The sequence below is a fragment of the Schistocerca cancellata genome, chromosome 6 (assembly GCF_023864275.1).
Source record: "Schistocerca cancellata isolate TAMUIC-IGC-003103 chromosome 6, iqSchCanc2.1, whole genome shotgun sequence".
Classification (NCBI taxonomy): Eukaryota; Metazoa; Arthropoda; class Insecta; order Orthoptera; family Acrididae; genus Schistocerca; species Schistocerca cancellata.
This window is the reverse complement of record NC_064631.1, coordinates 134,237,071-134,258,332: the sequence shown is the minus strand read 5'-3', so window position 1 is coordinate 134,258,332 and position 21,262 is coordinate 134,237,071. Positions and strand designations below refer to the sequence as shown.

The 21,262-nt window shown below is 43.9% G+C and overlaps 2 non-coding genes across 2 annotated transcripts; one reads left to right on the top strand and one right to left on the bottom strand.

Annotated features, from left to right (window-relative positions):
* Positions 1–754: 754 nt before the first annotated feature.
* Trnas-cga (transfer RNA serine (anticodon CGA)) lies at positions 755–829 on the bottom strand. Its single transcript has one exon. It is a non-coding gene; the product is annotated as a tRNA-Ser (tRNA).
* Positions 830–924: 95 nt separating this feature from the next.
* Trnas-cga (transfer RNA serine (anticodon CGA)) lies at positions 925–999 on the top strand. The gene has a single exon. It is a non-coding gene; the product is annotated as a tRNA-Ser (tRNA).
* The last annotated feature ends 20,263 nt before the right edge of the window (positions 1,000–21,262 follow it).

Sequence of the window (21,262 nt, the reverse complement as noted above, 5' to 3'; positions counted from 1 at the left end):
ATGGAAATGAAACGTGGACGAAAAACAGTTTAGACAAGAAAATAGATTTTTTAAATGTGGTGCTACAAAAGAATGCTGAAGATTAAATGGGTAGACCACGTAGCTAATGATGAGGTACTGAATGTAATTGGCGAGCAAAGAAATATGTGGTGTTGGGTAAAAAGCGTAGAGGAAGACAAAGATATGAATACAGTAAGCAGATTCAGAAGGATGTAGGTTGCAGCAGCTACTCAGAGGTGAAGAGACTTGCACAGAATACAGTAGCATGGAGAGCTGCATCAAATCAGTCTTCTGACTGGAGAGCACAAAAACCACACTAATTACTGTATTTCGTATTGTGTAACACGTTTAGTGAACAATTAACACTCTCCAGACATGTCTGCGCCATGTGTCACCACTGACTTGACAAGCCCGCTGGGGAAGAGTGTGTATAACTTTGTGAACAAAAAAAGTGCTTCAAATGGCTCTGATCACTATAGGACTTAACATCTAGGGTCATCAGTCCCCTAGAACTTAGAACTACTTAAACCTAACTAACCTAAGGACAGCACACAACACCCAGTCATCACGAGGCAGAGAAAATCCCTGACCCCGCCGGGAATCGAAATCGTGAACCCGGGCGTGGGAAGCGAGAATGCTACCGCACGACCACGAGCTACGGACTACTTTGTGAACAGTCTGTGTGAACAGAATGAGATTTTCACTCTGCAGCGGAGTGTGCGCTGATATGGAACTTCCTGCAGATTAAAACTGTGTGCCCGACCGAGACTCGAACTCGGGACCTTTGCCTTTCGCGGGCAAGCGCTCTACCAACTGAGCTACCGAAGCACGACTCACGCCCGGTACTCACAGCTTCTGTAAAGTTTGGAAGGTAGGAGACGAGATACTGGCAGAAGTACAGCTGTGAGTACCGGGCGTGAGTCGTGCTTCGGTAGCTCAGTTGGTAGAGCGCTTGCCCGCGAAAGGCAAAGGTCCCGAGTTCGAGTCTCGGTCGGGCACACAGTTTTAATCTGCCAGGAAGTTTCAGTCTGTGTGAAGGTGTTACTTAAGACACAGCAGGATAGAGGGACTGTGGGCTCGGGAGCTTGCTGTTCTGTTTGCAGACAGACTCTACCATTCTCGCATTAATCTCATTGTAGCCGTCTTGTTGTACCTTATAAAATGTCAAAATAGAGCGTCTGGACAGTGAAGTAATGGTTACGGAAGCGTAGAAACACCCAGGCTGTGCAACACACGGCACGAACAGTACAAAAACAGAGGTAAAAGGAGAGAATGGTGGCGAGCTGCTACAGCGGCCGTTCAGGGAGAAAAGTGAGTTGGAGTGGATGCAAAACAAAAGTCAGGTCTTGGTGAGCACTGACGGTAAATATTTTTAAACAGCGAACACTGAAGTCTATTCGCAAACAGTATGTCAAGAAGCCAATGGTTAGAAAAAAAAGGCAGCCTTCATTGGAGGATGTTAGCGAGACGTTTTTGCCATTATACGGGTCCTCGAGGGGAACAGAAGTAATCAACAAAATAATCTGGTTCAAGTGGCTCTGAGCACTATGGGACTTAACATCTGAGTCATCAGTCCCATAGATCTTAGAACTACTTAAATCTAACTAACCTAAGGACATCACACATCCATGCCCGAGGCAGGATTCGAACCTGCGGCCGTAGCGGTCCCGCGGTTCCAGACTGAAGCGCCTAGAACCGCTCGGTGACACCGGCCGGGCCGGCCGGAGTGGCCAGCGGGTCTAGGCGCTTCAGTCTGGAACCACGTGACCGCTACGGTCGCAGGTTCAAATCCTGCCTCGGACATGGATGTGTGTGATGTCCTTAGGTTAGTTAGGTTTAAGTAGTTCTAAGTTCTAGGGGCCATTTGAACCATTTTTCACACCGGCCGGCCAAAATATTCTCTTATGCTTCTTTCGCTGTTAGTTAATTTTGTCCCATGTGCAGGAATACTAGCCATTATGCATGTCAGTGTATCATCAGAACTGTAGCCGTCACTTTGTCTCACAAAACTGTGAGTTGCACGACACGATTGCACGTGTAATAGCATTCACCATAGCCACAGTAACATCGATTGGACGATGAAAAATTCTCCATTTGTTAGATGAAATGCCAAATTACAGAACGCCTTGCTTGCGATAGCGTGTAGTTAAGGAATTTTTAGTTATTAATCATATCTTTTGTGGGGTATGATCTCATTAAGTTGCCACTTTTGCAAAAGCCTCACCAGCCACAAACTTGTAACAACTTTTCAGTCCACAAGGATCATCTGGAAGCGGGGTATATGCCAAATTCAAAGGTTGATTGTAATTTTTTTTCCTAATTCATTTGCTTTGAATAAATTAGTCTCCTTGATGACCAAATGCCCCTACGGCTGTGAGTCTAAAACAATAACGAAACTGCAGAAAAACCCATGGCTGTGCAACATACGGGACGAAATTACAAAAACAGAGATAAAAAGAGGATCGTGTCATTACTTTTTATAACAGGAATATTCGCTGCGGTATCTCCGAGTTTTAACGATTCTTACGTACTTCCCTTCTATGGAACCCACGTAATGAGGGAAGTTTGCTGTTTTCTATTACTGGTCGCTGATAATGTGCCACTCTTCTGTGGCGGTGATTTTGTGTATTCCTCTTTTAGCACCTGCCATATGGGTGTGCATGTGCCTCTCATAATGCCAGGGATTGTAGATCGGCCGAAAAGACACTCGAAATGTAGAGAACGCATCGAATTCAGTCCCTAGAAACCTGTAAAATTTGATTTGAACGATTAGAAATGGTTGGTGAAAGTCTGCGGATTTTCTTTTCATTTATATTTTGCACGACCCTGTTCGGCAGATTCTCTTCATTTTCAAGTGAGTTTTCTGTGTGCTATAGCATTTATTCGCGACGTCTCCCATGTGTGAGGCGCTACACTGTTGTGTTGTCTCTACTGTAATGTATAAAAACACGTTGAAAATTTCAATTAAGTGTCGATCTTTATGTAGAGTTAGTGGTGAAATTGTATATAATGATCGATCATTAACGAAAAATTGCACGTGTTTTTATAGATTACCCAGCGCCTGTGGATAACGACGTATTCGCAAAGCAACGACGGCATTCTTATTTAATGAAATTCTGCCCGTAGTTGATAGTAACAATAAGTGCGCTCTCGTAAACGGTACCGAAGCTTGCATCTGCGGGATTTCCTCGTGCTTCTTGCTGTGTGAGAAGCGCGCCCGTGGGGCCAACACTGACAGATCCAAGTTTGATGCGTGAATTACGGCGTAAAGGTGCATGAAAATCACACTCGTGTGACCGTAGCCTAATAGCGGCAGCTCACCCAGTTCAAATTTTGTAAAAACTTGACCTTAGATCTCCGGGTGCAAACTTTATTGAAACATCTATTAGAAAAGGGATGTGTGGCACTATTAATATTGTCTGCCATGTCTAAACATGAAAAGCGAAGGTCTCAATACCCTTTATTGGAGCACACGGGAAGTTTCTTCTACGTCTGTGAAAGACTCCTCATCAAAGATACGAATATCATGATGCGTTCTCACTATCAACTAACCCTGAGTCCAGTCTTAAATGGGATTTCAGTCTTCCTTGAAACGGTGCATTGACGTGTATTTCTTACAAGGGAACCTCCCGATCGCACCCCCCTCAGATTTAGTTATAAGTTGGCACAGTGGATAGGTCTTGAAAAACTGAACACAGATCAATCGAGAAAACAGGAATAAGTTGTGTGGAACTATGAAAAAATAAGCAAAATATACAAACTAAGTTGTCCGTGCGTAAGATAGGCAACATCAAGGTTAACGTAAGCTGAGGAGCGCCGTGGTCCCGTGGTTAGCGTGAGCAGCTGCGGAACGATAGGTCCTTGGTTCAAGTCTTCCCTCGAGTGAAAAGTTTATATTCTTTATTTTCGCAATGTTATGATCTGTCCGTTCGTTCATTGACGTCTCTATTCACTGTAATAAGTTTAGTGTCTGTGTTTTGCGACCGCACCGCAAAACCGTTCGATTAGTAGACTAAAGGACGTGCCTCTCCAGTGGGAACCGAAAACATTTGATCGCAAGGTCATAGGTCAACCGATTCCTCCACAGGAAAACACGTCTGATATATTCTATACGACAATGGTGACGGCATGTACATCACATGACAGGAATATGTTGTCGACCCACCTAACTTGTACACTTGGCGAATGGGTAAAAAGATTCTTGTACCTTGCTCGATTTAGATTTTCTTGAGGATGTGATAATCACTCCCAAAAAAGTGATGAAAACATAAGAGTTTGTCACATAAAATGCAACAGTTTCACAGTCGCACAGTTTTCTCTGTGCTCTGTCAAAACATATGTTTTTAACATTTTCAAATTTTTCCTTGTGTATACCGTCAAATCCTGCATATATCCAAGCAAATCTCAACATGTCCTGGAATTTTGGAGAGCGAAGTTGATTATGTGTGAGTGCCTGAACTTTGGTAATCGTCTGAAAATAAAAAGTTGGACTTTTCATTCGAGGGAAGATTTGAACCAAGGACCTCTCGTTCCGCTGCTGCTCACGCTAACCACGTGACCACGGCGATCCTAAGCTGACACTCTCCTGGGTGTTACCTATCCTCCGCATAGACTACTCAGTTCGTATATTTTGCTTATTTTTTCCATAGTTCCACATAACTTCTTCCTGTTTTCTCGACTGATCTGTGTTCAGTTTTTCAAGGTCTGTCCACTGTGCCAACTTACAACTAAACCTGAGGGGGGTACGATGGGGAGGTTCCCTTGTTAGTAAGCAGAATGCAGGAGTAAGGACCTACATCTAACGCTTATCATGTGGTTATACTAAACCGCTAGGAGGCATTCGAAAACCATTAAAATTTTCCGTACTGAAAGTACTGAAGTTTTCTGCTGATTTGAGCAGCAGTGAAGAAGCTATGAATAATACAATTTACGTTATCATAGCACTCTACAAGTAAATTAATCATTACGCCCGATTGGAGGATACTGTTTTCGTGCTTTACCTCTGGCATTTTGAGTGGTGGCAGTCCAGAACGCAGGTTGAATTTACAATTAAATCAATATAATGAAACGAATATCCTCAGCTGCATACAGGTATCGATATATGTCAACAGGGACAGTTGAAAATGTGTGCCCCGACCGGGACTCGAACCTGGGATCTCCTACTTGCATGGCAGACGATCTATCCAGCTGAGTCACCGAAGACAGAGGTTAGTGCTACAGCAGGGACTTACTTCTGGTTCTAGGCGCGCAGTCCGGAACCGCGCGACTGCTACGGTCGCAGGTTCGAATCCTGCCTCGGGCATGGATGTGTGTGATGTCCTTAGGTTAGTTAGGTTTAAGTAGTTCTAAGTTCTAGGGGACTGATGACCACAGCTGTTAAGTCCCATAGGGCTCAGAGCCATTTGAACTTACTTCTGGCACGCCTCCCGTGGGACCAACATTCCCAACTTATTGACCCCACTATATTCGTAGAGCCACTCGCCCATTACACTCATTACTCGCAGCTTTACCGATTCCCGTAAGAGTTCGGGATATGTCTGTGCATCCGCACAGAAGATGGGCTGTAAACCTTATCTATGTATATATGAAGATGGTATCTCCTCTTTCGGACATTGCCGAAAGAACAGATATCATGTTCATATATATACAGGGTCGTCCATTGATAGTGACCGGGACAAATATCTCACGAAATAAGTGTAAAAAAAAAACTACAAAGAACGAAACTCGTCTAGCTTGATGGGGAAAACTAGATGGCGCTATGGCTGGCCCCCTAGATGGCGCTGCCATAGGTCAAACGGATATCAACTGCGGTTTTTTAAATAGAGACCCGGTTTTTATTACATATTCGTGTACTACGTAAAGAAATATGATTGTTTTAGCTGGACCACTTTTTTCGCTTTGTTATAGATGGCTCTGTAATAGTCGCAAATGTATAAGTACGTGGTATCACGTAACATTCCGCCAGTGCGGACGGTATTTGCTTCGTGATACATTACCCGTGTTAAAATGGACCGTTTACCAATTGCGGAAAAGGTCGATATCGTGTTGATGTATGGCTATTGTGATCAAAATGCCCAACGGGCGTGTGCTATGTACGCTGCTCGGTATCCTGGACGACATCATCCAAATGTCCGGACCGTTCGCCGGATAGTTACGTTATTTAATGAAACAGGAAGTGTTCAGCCACATGTGAAACGCCAACCACGACCTGCAACAAATGATGATGCCCAAGTAGGTGTTTTAGCTGCACATCAGTAGCAGACAAACTGCGCGAGAATCGGGAATCTCAAAACCGTCGGAGTTGAGAATGCTACATCAACATCGATTGCACCCGTACCATATTTCTATGCACCAGGGATTGCATGGCGTCAACTTTGAACGTCGTGTACAGTTTTGCCACTGGACACAAGAGAAATTACTGGACGATGACAGATTTTTTTGCATGCGTTCTATTTAGTGACGAAGCGTCATTCACCAACAGCAGTGACGTACCCGGCATAATATGCACTATTGGGCAACGGAAAATACACGATGGCTGCGACAAGTGGAACGTCAGCGACCTTGGCGCCTTAATGTATGGTGCGGCATTATGGGAGGAAGGATGATTGTCCCCCATTTTACCGATGGCAATCTAAATGGTGCAATGTATGCTGATTTCCTACGTAATGTTCTACCGATGTTTAAATGGTTCAAATGGCTCTGAGCACTATGGGACTTAACTTCTAAGGTCATCAGTCCCCTAGAATTTGGAACTACTTAAACCCAACTAACCTAAGGACAGCACACACATCCATGCCCGAGGCAGCATTCGAACCTGCGACTGTAGCGGTCTCGCGGTTCCAGACTGTAGCGCCTAGAACCGTACCGATGTTACTACAAGATGTTTCACTGTATGACAGAATGGCGATGTACTTCCAACACGATCAATGTCCGGGACATAGCTCGCGTGCGGTTGAAGCGATATTGAATAGCATATTTCAAGGCAGGTGGATTGGTCGCCGAAGCACCGTACCGTGGCCCGCACGTTCACTGGATCTTACGTCCCTCGGATTTCTTTCTGTGGGGAAAGTTGAAGGATATTTGGTATCGTGATCCACGCCTGACAACATGCGTCAGCTCATTGTCAATGCATGTGCGAACATTACGGAAGGCGAACTACTCGCTGTAGAGAGGAATGTCGTTACATGTATTGCCAAATGCATCATTTTGAGCATTTATTGCATTAATGTGCTATTTACAGGTAATCATATTGTAACATTAACAGCATGCGTTCTCAGAAATGGTAAGTTCACAAAGGTACGTGTATTCCACTGGAACAACCGAAATAAAATGTTCAAACGTACCTACGTTCTGTATTTTAATTTAAAAAACCTACCTGTTGCCAACTGTTCGTCTACAATTGTGAGCCGTATGTTTGTGACTATTACAGCGCCATCTATCACAAAACAAAAAAGTGGTCCAACGAAAACATTCATATTTCTTTACATACTAAACGAATATGTAATAAAAATGGGGGTTTCTATTTATAAAACGCAATTTATATCCGTTTGACCTATGGCACCGCCATCTAGAGGGCCAACCAAAGCGTCATCTGGTTTCCCCCCTCAAGCTAGACAAGTTTCGTTCTTTGTAGTTTTTTCGTTTGACGCTTATTTCGTGTGATATTTGGCCCGGTCACGATCAATAGACCACCCTGTATATACAGAACGCAGGTGACACAGGGTCTCAGCCTTGTCCCCCTGCGGGAAGGGCAGGCGTCCTCTGGCACCGCCAGCGTGGCGTGCTTTCACCGGCGCCGCTGTTGTTGTTGTTGTTGTTGTTGTTGACGCCAGCCACCCTCGCGCCCTCCCACGCCGCTGCCCCCATCACTTCCACCCCTCGCCACGCGACAGGCTGCCCCGGAAGCAGGCTGCCTGTCAGCCACAGCCACGCAATCGATAGCGCAGACTCGGTTAATTACGCCCTGATAAAGAGTCCCTGCTGCTCGCACAATTCTTTATGAAAACGGCCAGCTGGTGTTTATATGAAAGCTCAATGAAGTGCGCAGAAAAACGATGCACCAAGTGACTAGCACGCAAAATTTAGATCTGTGGAGCTTGAAGTGGGATGTGTGGATACAGCTGTTATATCTCGCTTTTTACAAATAATTTACAAGCATATATAACGTGACAAAAGCTACAGAATGTAATCAACCTTACACTGATCCACATTACATATCATCAACACTGGTTACTTCATAAGTCTGAGGCTTTAAAAGACTCTATATGACAAAAAGCCGTTATCATAGCCGGCCTGCAGATCGTAACGGGACATCCTCCTCTAGTATTACTTCTCCTCAACGGTAGTTCCCGAAACCAGCATTATTTTTCGAAATTTGAACACGTCAGTATTATCTCAGCTGCTTTTCTTAAAACTTTCTTATAATTTTATACACAGTATGTTATACTTCAAGCTAAAATTAATGAGAAGGAATTACTTTATCAGACTTCAAGAAGAACATAATAATTCCAATCCCGAGGAATGCAGGTGTTGACAGATGTGAAAATTACCGAACTATCAGTTTAATAAGCCATGGCTGCAAAATCCTAACACAAATTCTTTACAGACCAATGGAAAAACTGGTAGAAGCCGACCTCGGGAAAGATCAGTTTGGATTCCGTAGAAATGGAACACGTGAGGCATCACTGACCCTACGACTTATCTTAGAAGATAGATTAAGGAAATGCAAACCTACGATTCTAGCATTTGTAGACTTAGAGAAAGCTTTTACAATGTTGACTGGAATACTCTCTTTCAAATTCTGAAGGTGGTAGGGGTAAAATACAGGGAGCGAAAGGCTATTTACAATTTGTGCAGAAACCAGATGGCAGTTGCCGGCCGCGGTGGTCTAGCGGTTCTGGCGCTGCAGTCCGGAACCGCGGGACTGCTACGGTCGCAGGTTCGAATCCTGCCTCGGGCATGGGTGTGTGTGATGTCCTTAGGTTAGTTAGGTTTAAGTAGTTCTCTAGGGGACTTATGACCTCAGATGTTGAGTCCCATAGTGCTCAGAGCCATTTGAACCATTTTTGAACCAGATGGCAGTTATAATGGCTCAAATGGCTCTGAGCACTATGGGACTCAACTGCTGTGGTCATAAGTCCCCTAGAACTTAGAACTACTTAAACCTAACTAACCTAAGGACAGCACACAACACCCAGCCATCACGAGGCAGAGAAAATCCCTGACCCCGCCGGGAATCGAACCCGGGAACCCGGGCGTGGGAAGCGAGAACGCTACCGCACGACCACGAGATGCGGGCGGCAGTTATAAGAGTCGAGGGGCATGAAATGGAAGCAGTGGTTGGGAAGGGAGTGAGACAGGGCTGTAGCCTATCCCCGATGTTATTCAATCTGTATAGTGAGCAAGCAGTAAAGGAAGCAAAAGAAAAATTTGGAGTAGGAATTAAAATCCACGAAGAAGAAATAAAAACTTTGCGCTTGTCGTGTCTCCAAGTTACTGCTATGTTAGTGACAATTTGTGAACAGTGACCAAGAGAGCCACGGAAATGGAAACACCGCTACACATCACAACGAGACGGCCACGCCAGAAGAACAAAGTGAGTGACCGTTACAAAACATTTTCGAGCAAACATCAGTCCAGCTTCCAAAGTGACATCGTTTCTTACTAAGTTTTCACTTCTGCCACAGGATGACTATTTAATATCGGTATGACCTTATTGTAAAGTTGTTTTTGTAATGCCATTTAGCTTGAAGACAAGGTTTAACCCTCGAAACATGTCGCTAAATAAATAATACAATAGTTGACAAATTTTCTGACTGGTAGCGTCAATTTAAAAAAAAAACAACTTTACAAGTGAAAATTTTACGAGTAAAAATCATCGCTTTTTTAATAGACTATACAAAAATGAAAAATTTCATCGCTGCTGCTACGGCTAACAGACATTTGGGTTTTTTACTCGGTTATTATAAAGAGATGAAAAACACCTGTTACAAGCGAGATCAAATAAATAGTGAAAAATACCTGTTCCTCAGAACTAAAATCTCGGTATTGGTTTTAATCGGCCGAATTTTCCCGTCCGTAAGCACATGTCGTTCACCCCCTGTTATGTATGATAGGCAGTGGTGCACCACAGTTGCTTCGGCGCTGGTTTTGTATAGCACCATTATACCATCCATAGTTTAACTGACGCGGCACGCGAAATGTTTACAAACTTAGCCATTTTGGAAATGCTTCCATCCTTGGCCCGAAAGCCAATCATCGTGGCCTTTTGGACGTCAGGTAAATATCTCCGTTTCCACATTACTGCAACGTCTGCTGTTTTCCGCGTTTCTCCTCTCCCCCCCCCCCCCTTCACGCTTTATATACCCTCCACCACTAGTGCTGCCACATTCTATCTGTGAGTGGATATTCTACATCTAAATCTACATGGATAGTCTGCAAATCGCATTTAAGTGCCTGACAGAGGATTCATAGAACCTGTAAGGTGTCAGGCAAATCCAACACCTTCCATGAAAACCCTGACATGATAAGCAAATCCAGTAGTATGTCACATAGCTCCGAATAAATCGTGACATTAAATTAACCAAAGTAATATGAGTAACGAGTGAGCAAATGGAATACCACAGACTAACACAAGAATGCCTAAATGCATGTCATACCTTCCCACCGTGAGACAGACGCAGTTCCGAGGGGAGAAACGAGAACAGAAGCCGAGAGCAGAACCGTGTTAAGCTGGAAAGCCCTACGATAAGGGACGGACACCCACATCGCCAGCTAACCACCAGGAGCACCCCCCAGCCCATGTTAAAAGCTAGAGCCCTCCAGAAGAACAGTATAGATCTTACGATAACACTAAAAGGGCCACACCAACTGCAAGTTTTAGCGTGAGACTTTTTCGCGTCTCTGTTACGTTGCAAACGTTAAAAACATTGCCCCACCACAAAACGTAACCACCAGGACCACCCCCCAGCCCATGTTAAAAGATAGAGCCCTCCAGAAGAACAGTATAGATCTTACGATAACACTAAAAGGGCCACACCAGCTGCAAGTTTTAGCGTGAGACTTTTTCGCGTCTCTGTTACGTTGCAAACTTTAAAAACATTGCCCCACCACGAAAAGTATAACGTTTCTTATTGGATAGACAGAATTTTTGTAGGCAGAGCTTAAGGTTAACATTGAGACCCTGATTGGTCAGATGATAACACAGCCAGATAGTTTTTTTTAAAACCAACTTCGGTAAATCGTAGTAAGGAGAAGTTAGGAGAGAGTTGCTTCCGAGACGGCGAGCTGTATGGAGCTGCGCCGGCCGCCGCCCCCTGACGAACACCGACAAGGTAATGAACGCATGCAATGCCGCATTTTTGTGCGCATAAGGCTTCATTCAGAACTGCAGAAGTCTCATCTGTTACATCCCCTTTTTGCGTAATACTAGTGTCGATCGTCAATTAAAGCTCATGGTATTCACATTTGCTACGTTAGTTAAAATCTGAAACGCGATGATTTTTCTGTTATATAATTATTGAGAAGCCACATCAGCCACTGTAATTTACGACAAGCTAAATAAGTAATTAAAGATAACTGAGGGTCACTGTAGACCACTTTGATGGTTTTCTCTTTTGTGAAACTTAATTTAAACCTAGATTATAGATGTGATATGGCATAGGTCATCCTTCGATCCATTGTAGAACTAGGAAACACATTCAGGGAATATTCGTTCACATTTTTGTTGAACGCAGTTGGTTTTTACCATCCTGTATTAAAACATTTCCTTTTATCAATAGTGCAATTTATAAACAATGTTTTGTGAGTAGAATAAAATTTCCAATGGTAAACTTAACTGCTTTTTCGACGTTATTTTACCAGCTAACTAAATATAGGAAAGCCTTGAACTCCTTCCACTAAATTTAGTTAGTATTAAGATTATTTTACAGGGAGTGCAGTGGAGCTGACGCTGAAATCATTAAGTATTTGGTTATATCATCGCTAGTCTCACTGAACTCTTCTGAACTCTACAAGTCATGTGTGGTCTAGCGTCTGGCGTCTCCAGCAACGGGTCCCAGGTTCAAACTAGTCAATTCCCTAAAAAACACGCTCAGAGCGTCGTTGCGCGAAAATGGTAGGGAGACACGACATAGAACAACAGACACCACGCACAATGTTAGAAACCACTTTCACAATTCTCTATTATTCCAATTTCGTGTAGCGCGCGGAAAGAATGAACACCTATATCTTTCCGTACGCGCTCTGATTTCCCTTATTTTACCGTGGTGATCGTTCGTCCCTACGTAGCTAGGTGTCAACAAAATATTTTCGCATTCGGAGGAGAACGTTGCTGATTGGAATTTCGTGAGAAGATTCCGTCGCAACGAAGAACGCCTTTCTTTGATTTCCAGCCCAAATCCTGTATCATTTCTGTGACACTCTCTCCCACATTTCGCGATAATACAAAACGTGCTGCCTTTCTTTTTCGATGTACTGCGTCAGTCCTATCTGGTAAGGATCCCACACCGCGCAGCAGTATTCTAAAAGAGGACGGACAAGAGTAGTGTAGGCAGTCTTCTTAGTAGGTCTGTTACATGTTCTAAGTGTCCTGCCAATAAAACGCAGTCTTTGGTTAGCCTTCCCCACAACGTATTCTATGTGTTGCTTCCAATTTAATTTGTTCGTAATCGTAGTACCTAGGTATTTAGTTGAATTTACGGCTTGTAGATTGGACTGATCTATCGTGTAGCCGAAGTTTAACGAGTTCCTTTTAGCACTCGCGTGGATGACGTCACACTTTTCGTTATTTAGGGTCAACTGCCACTTTTTGCACCATTCCGATATTTCTTCTAAATCGTTCTGCAATTTGTTTTGATCGTCTGATGACTTTATTAGTCGATAAATGACATCGTCATCTGCAAACAACCGTAGACGGCTGCTCAGATTGATCAAAAATGGTTCCAATGGCTCTGAGCACTATGGTACTTAACTGCTGAGGTCCTCTAGAACTTAAAAGTACTTAAACCTAACTGACTCAAGGACATCACACACATTCATGCCCGAGGCAGAATTCGAACCTGCGACCGTAGCGGTCGCGCGGTTCCAGACTGTAGCGCCTAGAACCGCTCGGCCACTACGGCCGGGACGGCGACTGTGTGTCAATAGACCGTTTTCTTCGAGGTAATTCGTAATGTTCGAACACAATATATGTTCTAAAATCCTGCTGCATATCGACGTTAACGATATGGGCCTGTAATTTAGTGGATTACTCCTACTACCTTTCTTGAAAATTGGTGTGACCTGTGCAAGTTTGCAGTCTTTGGGTATGAATCTTTCGTTGAGCGAATGGTTGTATAAGAATGTTAAGTATGGAATTAATGCATCAGCATACTCTGAAACACTGGTATACAGTCTGGACCAGGACACTTGCTTTTAATAAGTGATTTAAGTTGCTTCACTACTCCGAGGACATTTACTTCTATTCATGTTGGCAGCTGTTCTCGATTCGAATTCTGGAATATTTACTTCGTCTTCTTTTGTGAAGGCATTAGTAACTATGCTTTGGCAGCACTGTCTTAGATAGTATCTCAATTGCTTTCGCGCAGAGGAGGCATTGATTGTTCCTTGCCGCTAACATACTTGACCTACGACCAGAATGTCTTTGGATTTTCTGCCAGGTTGCGAGACAAAGTTTCGTTGTGGAATCTGTTATAGGCATCTCACTGTGGTGTCACCGCCAGACGCTACACTTGCTAGGTGGTAGCCCTTAAATCGGCCGCGGTCCGTTAGTATACGTCGGACCCGCGTGTCGCCACTATCAGTGATTGCAGACCGAGCGCCGCCACACGGCAGGTCTAGAGAGACTTCTTAGCACTCGCCCCAGTTGTACAGCCGACTTTGCTAGCGATGGTTCACTGACTAAATACGCTCTCATTTGCAGAGACGACAGTTTAGCATAGCCTTCAGCTACGTCATTTGCTACGACCTAGCAAGGCGCCATATTCAGTAATCAGAATGAATTCTGAACAGACAATATTGTGAATCATGTACCGTCAAGAGCGACATTCATCATTAATGGATTAAAGTTAAGTATCAAACTAGCTACGTCCGCTTTCTGAATTCTAATTCCTCGTCATGTTCCACACCTCACGTCGGTATAGTTCTTCCCTCCTCATGCCAGCCTGCGTGGGCTAAAACGCGTGCATTTCGGCCTCCTCTTGTAACACGGTGTTGGCTCTTCAGCCAATACAACACTCACATTGAATACTGACGTCGAACATAGGCGGTGGTCACATTAATGTGACGGGAAGATGTAAATATAAATGTGCTGGAGTTGTAGATGTGACGATCTACGGGGCAGGGTGTATCGACTTTCGTAAACAAAACGGCAAATTACACGAAGACGTGAGTATAGCGCGACGGGCGCCGGTAGCCAAGGCCAGATGGCGACTGCGCGAGGCGAGCTATGCCTCCACCTGCCCCTTAATGGCCGGCCTGAAACCCGGTTAGCGCGCGCAAATTGGCCGCGGGAACAGCTCTGCTCCGGCCACCTCACTTCTCTCCGGACAGGTCGCGGCTGGCGGCTGGCAGCTGGGGCGACGCGCCCCGCGGGATCACGCAGTCATGTGACTGACGGAGAGTGGCCGAGGCAGCCACCAGAGTCCAAGCTGCAGGCGTGAAACGGCAACTAGCAGGCCGTTAGTCACGCCTGTACACCTCTACTCCAGAACACGGAATGTGTGCCGCTGTGGTCACGTAACTGACAAGTAGGTCGCTAAACAACGCCGAGGCGCTGTGCTACTGTGCGGCGCCAGCTGCAGCTCTCAGTGGCAGGTGCAGGAGCGGCCTCCCTGGCACGGCTGGATTCCGACCACCCCGTTTCCAATTCCTGACCTCAGGCGGTGATCAAAGGTGGAGGGAGAGGGAAAGGGGGAGGGAGGAGGGGCGTCATGAGGGTCACGGACCGTTCCAAAAAGACAAAAGCACTGTACTCGCCACAGATGTAAACAAATCATTATGACTGAATTGAAATTTTTTGTTTACAGGGTGTACAAATTCTGGTGATTTATCGATCAGGACATACGGAACAAAAAAGGTGTAATGAACTTACGTCAAGAAATGTATGGTTACTGTGGTGTCACCGCCAGACAGCACACTTGCTAGATGGTAGCTTTTAAATCGGCCGCGGTCCGCTAGTATACGACGGACCCGCGTGTCGCCACTGTCAGTGATGGCAGACCGAGCGCCGCCACACGGCAGGTCTAGAGACACTGACTAGCACTCGACCCAGTTGTACAGCCGACGTTGCAAGGAGCGGTTCACTGACAATTACGCTCTCATTTGCCGAGACGATAGTTAGCATAGCCTTCAGCTACATTTGCTACGACCTAGCAAGGCGCCGTATTCAATTGATATTGAGCTTCTATTAATGTATCATCAAGATCGATGTTCTACAAATGTGGATTAAAGTTAAGTATTCCAGAAGCTACGTACTTTTCTTTATAGCATTCATTACGTATCCTGTTTCAGACCTCACGCCAGCCTGCGTGAGTTAAAGCGCGTGTCTTTCGGCTTCCTCTCATTGTGTCTAGGCTGTCTTGTCTAGACACAACAGTTACCATGATAAAGACGAATTATTCACTCATACATTGTTGCAGAGAATGCGGTCTAATACGAGCTATACCTCTGTCGGTTCTCCCTTCTATTCCGGTCTCGTATTGTTCGTGGAAAGAAAGATTGTCGGTATGCCTCTGTGTGGGCTCTAATCTCTCTGATTTTATCCTCATGGTCTCTTCGCGAGATATACGTAGGAGGGAGCAATATAATGCTTGACTCCTCGGTGAAGGTATGTTCTCGAAACTTCAACAAAAGCCCGTACCGAGCTACTGAACGTCTCTCTTGCAGAGTCTTCCAATGGAGTTTATCTATCACCTCCGTAACGCTTTCGCGATTACTAAATGATCCTGTAACGAAGTGCGCTGCTCTACGTTGGATCTTTTCTATCTTTCCTATCAACCCTATCTGGTACGGATCCCACACTGCTGAGCAGTATTCAAGCAGTGGGCGAACAAGCGTACTGTAACCTACTTCCTTTGTTTTAGGAATGCATTTCCTTAGGATTCTTCCAGTGAATCTCAGTCTGGCATCTGCTTTACCGACGATTAATTTTATATGTCCATTCCTTTTTATATCACTCCTAATGCCCACTCCCAGATAATTTATTGAATTAACTGCTTCCAGTTGCTGACCTGCTATATTGTAGCAAAATGTTAAACGATCTTTCTTTCTATGTATTTGCAGCACATTACACTTGTCTACATTGAGATTTAATTGCCATTTCCTGCACCATGCGTGAATTCGTCGCAGATCCTCCTGCATTTCAGTACAATTTTCCATTGTTACCTCTCGATACACTACAGCATCATCCGAAAAATGCCTCAGTGAACTTCCGATGTTATCCATAAGGTCATTTATAGATATTGTGAATAGCAACGGTCCTCAGACTGTCCCCTGCTGCACACCTGGAATCACTCTTACTTTGGAAGACTTCTCTCCAGCTGTCCCAAACGCCTTGCAGCCACAGTTACAGTATGTGTCGCAAATGGTTTCCATGTGCCTCAACGCATGCTTCTACGCGTCGTAGCATGTTCTGTCTCTCACGTTCAGATCGGCCAGGTTGATCCCTACAGTGTCAAAGGCAAGATGGATACGCTGCTCCGGTGCCTCTACATCTGGAATGGGCTCTGCATACAAGATACTTTTGAGATGGTCTCATAAACCAGAAATCGCACGGGCTGAGATCCGATAAACGAGCAGGCCATTTAACTGGTCCCCCTTGTCCGGCCTATCGTTCAGGAAAGACACTATTGAGATGGCTCCGGACGTTAACGGAGAAGTGGGCTGCACCGCCATCATGTAGCAGCCACATAACCCTTCGAATCATCAATGGAACTGCTTCCAGCGGGGGAGGCAAAGTCACCCGGAGGGAACGCCTATAGTTCTGGCCTGTTAGGCGACGTGGTAGGAAGACTGGTCCCAAAATACTGTAATACCGAAAATGCAGGATGCATGGCACCTGCTACCATATATAATTTTTTTTTGAGTTGTATGTAAATATTTGTAATGTAAATGCTTTCTTTTAATAACTAAGGACATTGCTTCACTGCATGTGTACATTTAGGTAGAAGTCTGTTGACGTTTCATTTTATTTATCTCTGTTTTACTGTGAAACTTATAAGCTCTGGGAAAAAGCCAAAGGAATTGTTATTAGCATCGACTAGCAACGATAATAGCAGTGCTTGTGCGTTGTAAAATCTTTGGGTAGGAGGTTGTTGCTCAGAGCGCCCGGAGAGAGCGAGAGACGGGTTCCAGCGCTTGTAGTGTGCGGAAGTGTGGTGTTAACGCTCTCGCAGTAGAGAGTACCACTTTCGGTGGCATCATGTACGAGCGCCGACCAGATGTCTACGGAGAGTGGACGGGCGGAATAGGCTGTATTAGTTACGATTGCCCATTCCTATAATTATCTGTGGCTCCACAATACGCTACCGTCTTCAACAACAGCAGCAGTTCCAGCAACACAGTTTCGTCGTCGGCTCCGAGTTTCGTCGTACACACAGCACTGAAGTAAGACCGTTCATTGGTAGAAAGTATTAACAGATAACCCAGCAGCATCTGAATGTGATTTGATTGATAAGATTTATTTACATAATAATCAGTTAAACTCAGGACGATTGTGTCCTCATTGCCCCGAGAAATTGTTACCAAGCAGAATCCTTGTTCCCTTTTTTTTTCCTGATATGCTAACTGTCATAAGAAACAAATTGAATAGTTACAGCCAGTTTATTAATGAATAATTTCTCTTTTAAGAATTTTAGCCTCAGTATACTTTCAATTAACTATGGTACAATAGAGGCTTCAGTGTATGACTAAAGTAAACCAATTTCATTTTTCAAATTTGAGAATCAATCACTGGAAAAAAACCAAATCTAAAGAGTGCAGAAGTTTTATTTATTTTAAATATAGCTTGGAGAACATGGCTGTTTGGTTTGGTACATATTCTAGTACCTATTTAATTCTGTTCAAGTCAGTAAAAAAGGCTCAGTTGTTCAGACAATAATGTGAAATCCAATTTGCAAAATAAGTAATGGCAAAGTAAAAAGTGCTAGCTTTTTCTCTAAATTTCTTTGACGACGTTATGCTGAAGTCACTGAAAGTCATTGTTCACGTAACGAAGTTCAGTACTAACATAGAGTTTAACTGCATATTTTCAAATCATTACTCGATTGCCTTTTACAAAATTTAATGCCAAACATAACGTAAGAGTGACTTCTCACTTTTCTTTATCATTACATACTCACTTAAAATAAGTGTACTAAAAAAAATAATAATAAAAAAAACCTGGCAATCTTTAGTTGCCACATCAGTATTTCATAATACGTATTTTCCTTTCCAATCATCTTGTACAGGATTTTGGATGTAAATTGCCCTAGTGGGCTGGCGACCGTTAATTACTTCCTTTTCGTTCATTAGTGTAGCTTTAGTATTCATGATCAGTGATACCCCGTTCTGTCCAGTGTTGTTCGTGAGTGAATGCACAAAATAACTTTCATTTTCCAAATTATAACCCTCTTCGGTTCAATTTTTTTTTTTTTTTTTTTTTTTTTGTAGACTTTCCATCAGAAGGGTCGGTTGTACGCTTTCCTCCTACTTATCGGTATCACTCAAATGGTTCAAATGGCTCTGAGCACTATGGGACTTAACATCTATGGTCATCAGACCCCTAGAACTTAGAACTACTTAAACCTAACTAACCTAAGGGCATCACACAACACGCAGTCATCACGAGGCAGAGTAAATCCCTGACCCCGCCGGGAATCGAACCCGGGAACCCGGGCGTGGGAAGCGAGAACGCTGCCGCACGACCACGAGCTGCGGACTATCGGTATCACTTCTTCGGGAAAGATAGCCTTATACAATTAGAAAAAATCCCATTAGGCATACACGCGATCCACGGTCACACATCGCAAGCAGGATAGGCCGATTAGTAAGAGGGAGGTTACAATACATTCGCCAATTATGCGGGCCCACACATTCCGGGTGTACCGATGCTGATGGGGTTCCTGCGTACTATCCCACAGATGAATGTTATGAAAGCTGCATATACAACTCCGCATGAAGGTGGCCTCATCCGTTAGTAGGATGGATGACACTAATCCCGGAATCGTGGTTGCCTGCTGAAGAAACTAATGACAAAACTGCCCCCGATGTGGAAAGGCTGTAGCTAGTAGGCCCTGCTCACGCTGTAAGTGATAAGGGTAGTAACAATTGTCATGGAGAATGTTCCACACGGTCGTCTGGCTTACCCTGTTCTGGCGAACAAACTGCCTGGTACTGACACGGCGGTCGGTTTCCACAGTGTTAATGACATGTTCCTCCAAATCTGGTGTCCGAGCATTTCGGATACGTCCTTCATGTTTTCCTGCTCCCTGTCTCAGACAAAGGGCGAAACATTGTTGCAAACATTGAATGTTGTGGCTGTCGGCGGGAACAGGTATCCTGATACAAACTTTTTGCCCGCCACCCGTTGCCATTTGCCATTCCGTAAGTAAACACCATGTCGGCGAGCTCGATTCGAACACAGAACCATTGTGTACAACGCTGTCTCAAATCCACTACAAGGTGAGTCAACAAGAGAAGTGAATCGGACAAGAAATTACCAATTACCATGGCAGGAGAGGGCGCTAGGGCATAACGTATGAGGAACAGTACCACCCTCTAGGAGGAAACCATGCGTTCTTTGACTGTGGCTGCATGGTACACCGCGTATTAGATCGCAGTCTCTGTAGCAAAGTATGATTGAATAAATGCTCCCTAGCATCAAAATCATGCATATCCGCATATAAGTTCATTAGATCTTTCTTGTTCTCCATCCCTCATCGATCAAACCCTAGGGTTTGTACACCGTGGAAAAAATCACCTTGTATTTTATTGTTATAGTTGTTAAAATTATAGGAAAATAGTGCACTTCATGAACAACTGTTCTCAATGGATTGAAATTTCATTGGAGTGAAAAAGATAATAAATGGTTTCCATTTCCAAGAGGAGGAATAGAAGAGAGAATAGTTGCTACAGAGGCGTTAGCGTGAACTGCACGAAGAGCCGTTTATTTGACAAATTATGTATGAGAAAATAAGGTAGAATGTTGGCCAACATACAGGGGAAGTCCAGGCTAGGTACAGACGTAACAGAGCCTGTACAGATAACCCTTTTATTTTGAAGCAGGTAGTGGCGTGATTTATAACAATAGGCAAGAAGTTACACACTGCCGTTTTTGATTTAGCAATAGCATATGATACGGTTCCTAGAACAAAACTTTGGGAAGCTATTCATGGCTATCTTTCAAAGATCATTATTCAACTGTAGAGAGATAATAAAGTACAGATTAAAAGAAAGTAAGAGTTATCAGAATCTATGAACGTCTGAAAAGGACTGAGATAAGGTTGCAGTACGTGACCCGTCTTGTTCACTTTGTACATATAAATGCTTCTCCGAAGATGGAAGAACAGGTGTGGAGCAATGGAAACCATTCTTAGTGATGCACGGGCGTTTTCGTTAACTTCTCTGATGATCAAGCCATTCTAGCACAAGATCAATACGATCTTGAGTTCACGATACGACAATTATTTCAGGAATGTGGAAAATAGGGGTTACATTTGACTATAACAAATACCGCTTTGGCAGGAAACAGTGGTACTAGATTTGAAGTACACATCAATGGCAAAGCAACAGTGAGACTGGTAGGAAAATTTAAATATCTAGCCGCATATATTTGGAAAACTGGATTGGGCAATTCAGAAATAAGATGCCATACAGAATACAACAAATCAGAAAAGTAGTAGGGTGTATGAATTCTTTTCGGTGGGAGAAGAAGATTTCTAACAACATTAAGAAACGATTTGATAGACTAATGGTTGAATCAGTTCTATGCTGTGGACCAAAAGGACGTATTTTAAATGCTTGCCTCAAAGGGAGATAGCCGCGGAAATGCATTATACAGGGTGAGTCACCTAACGTTACCGCTGGATATATTTCGTAAACCACATCAAATACTGACGAACCGATTCCACAGACCGAACGTGAGGAGAGGGGCTAGTGTAATTGTTTAATACAAACCATACAAAAATGCACTGAAGTATGTTTTTTAACACAAACCTACGTTTTTTTTAAATGGAACCACGTTAGTTTTGTTAGCACATCTGAACATGTAAACAAATACGTAATC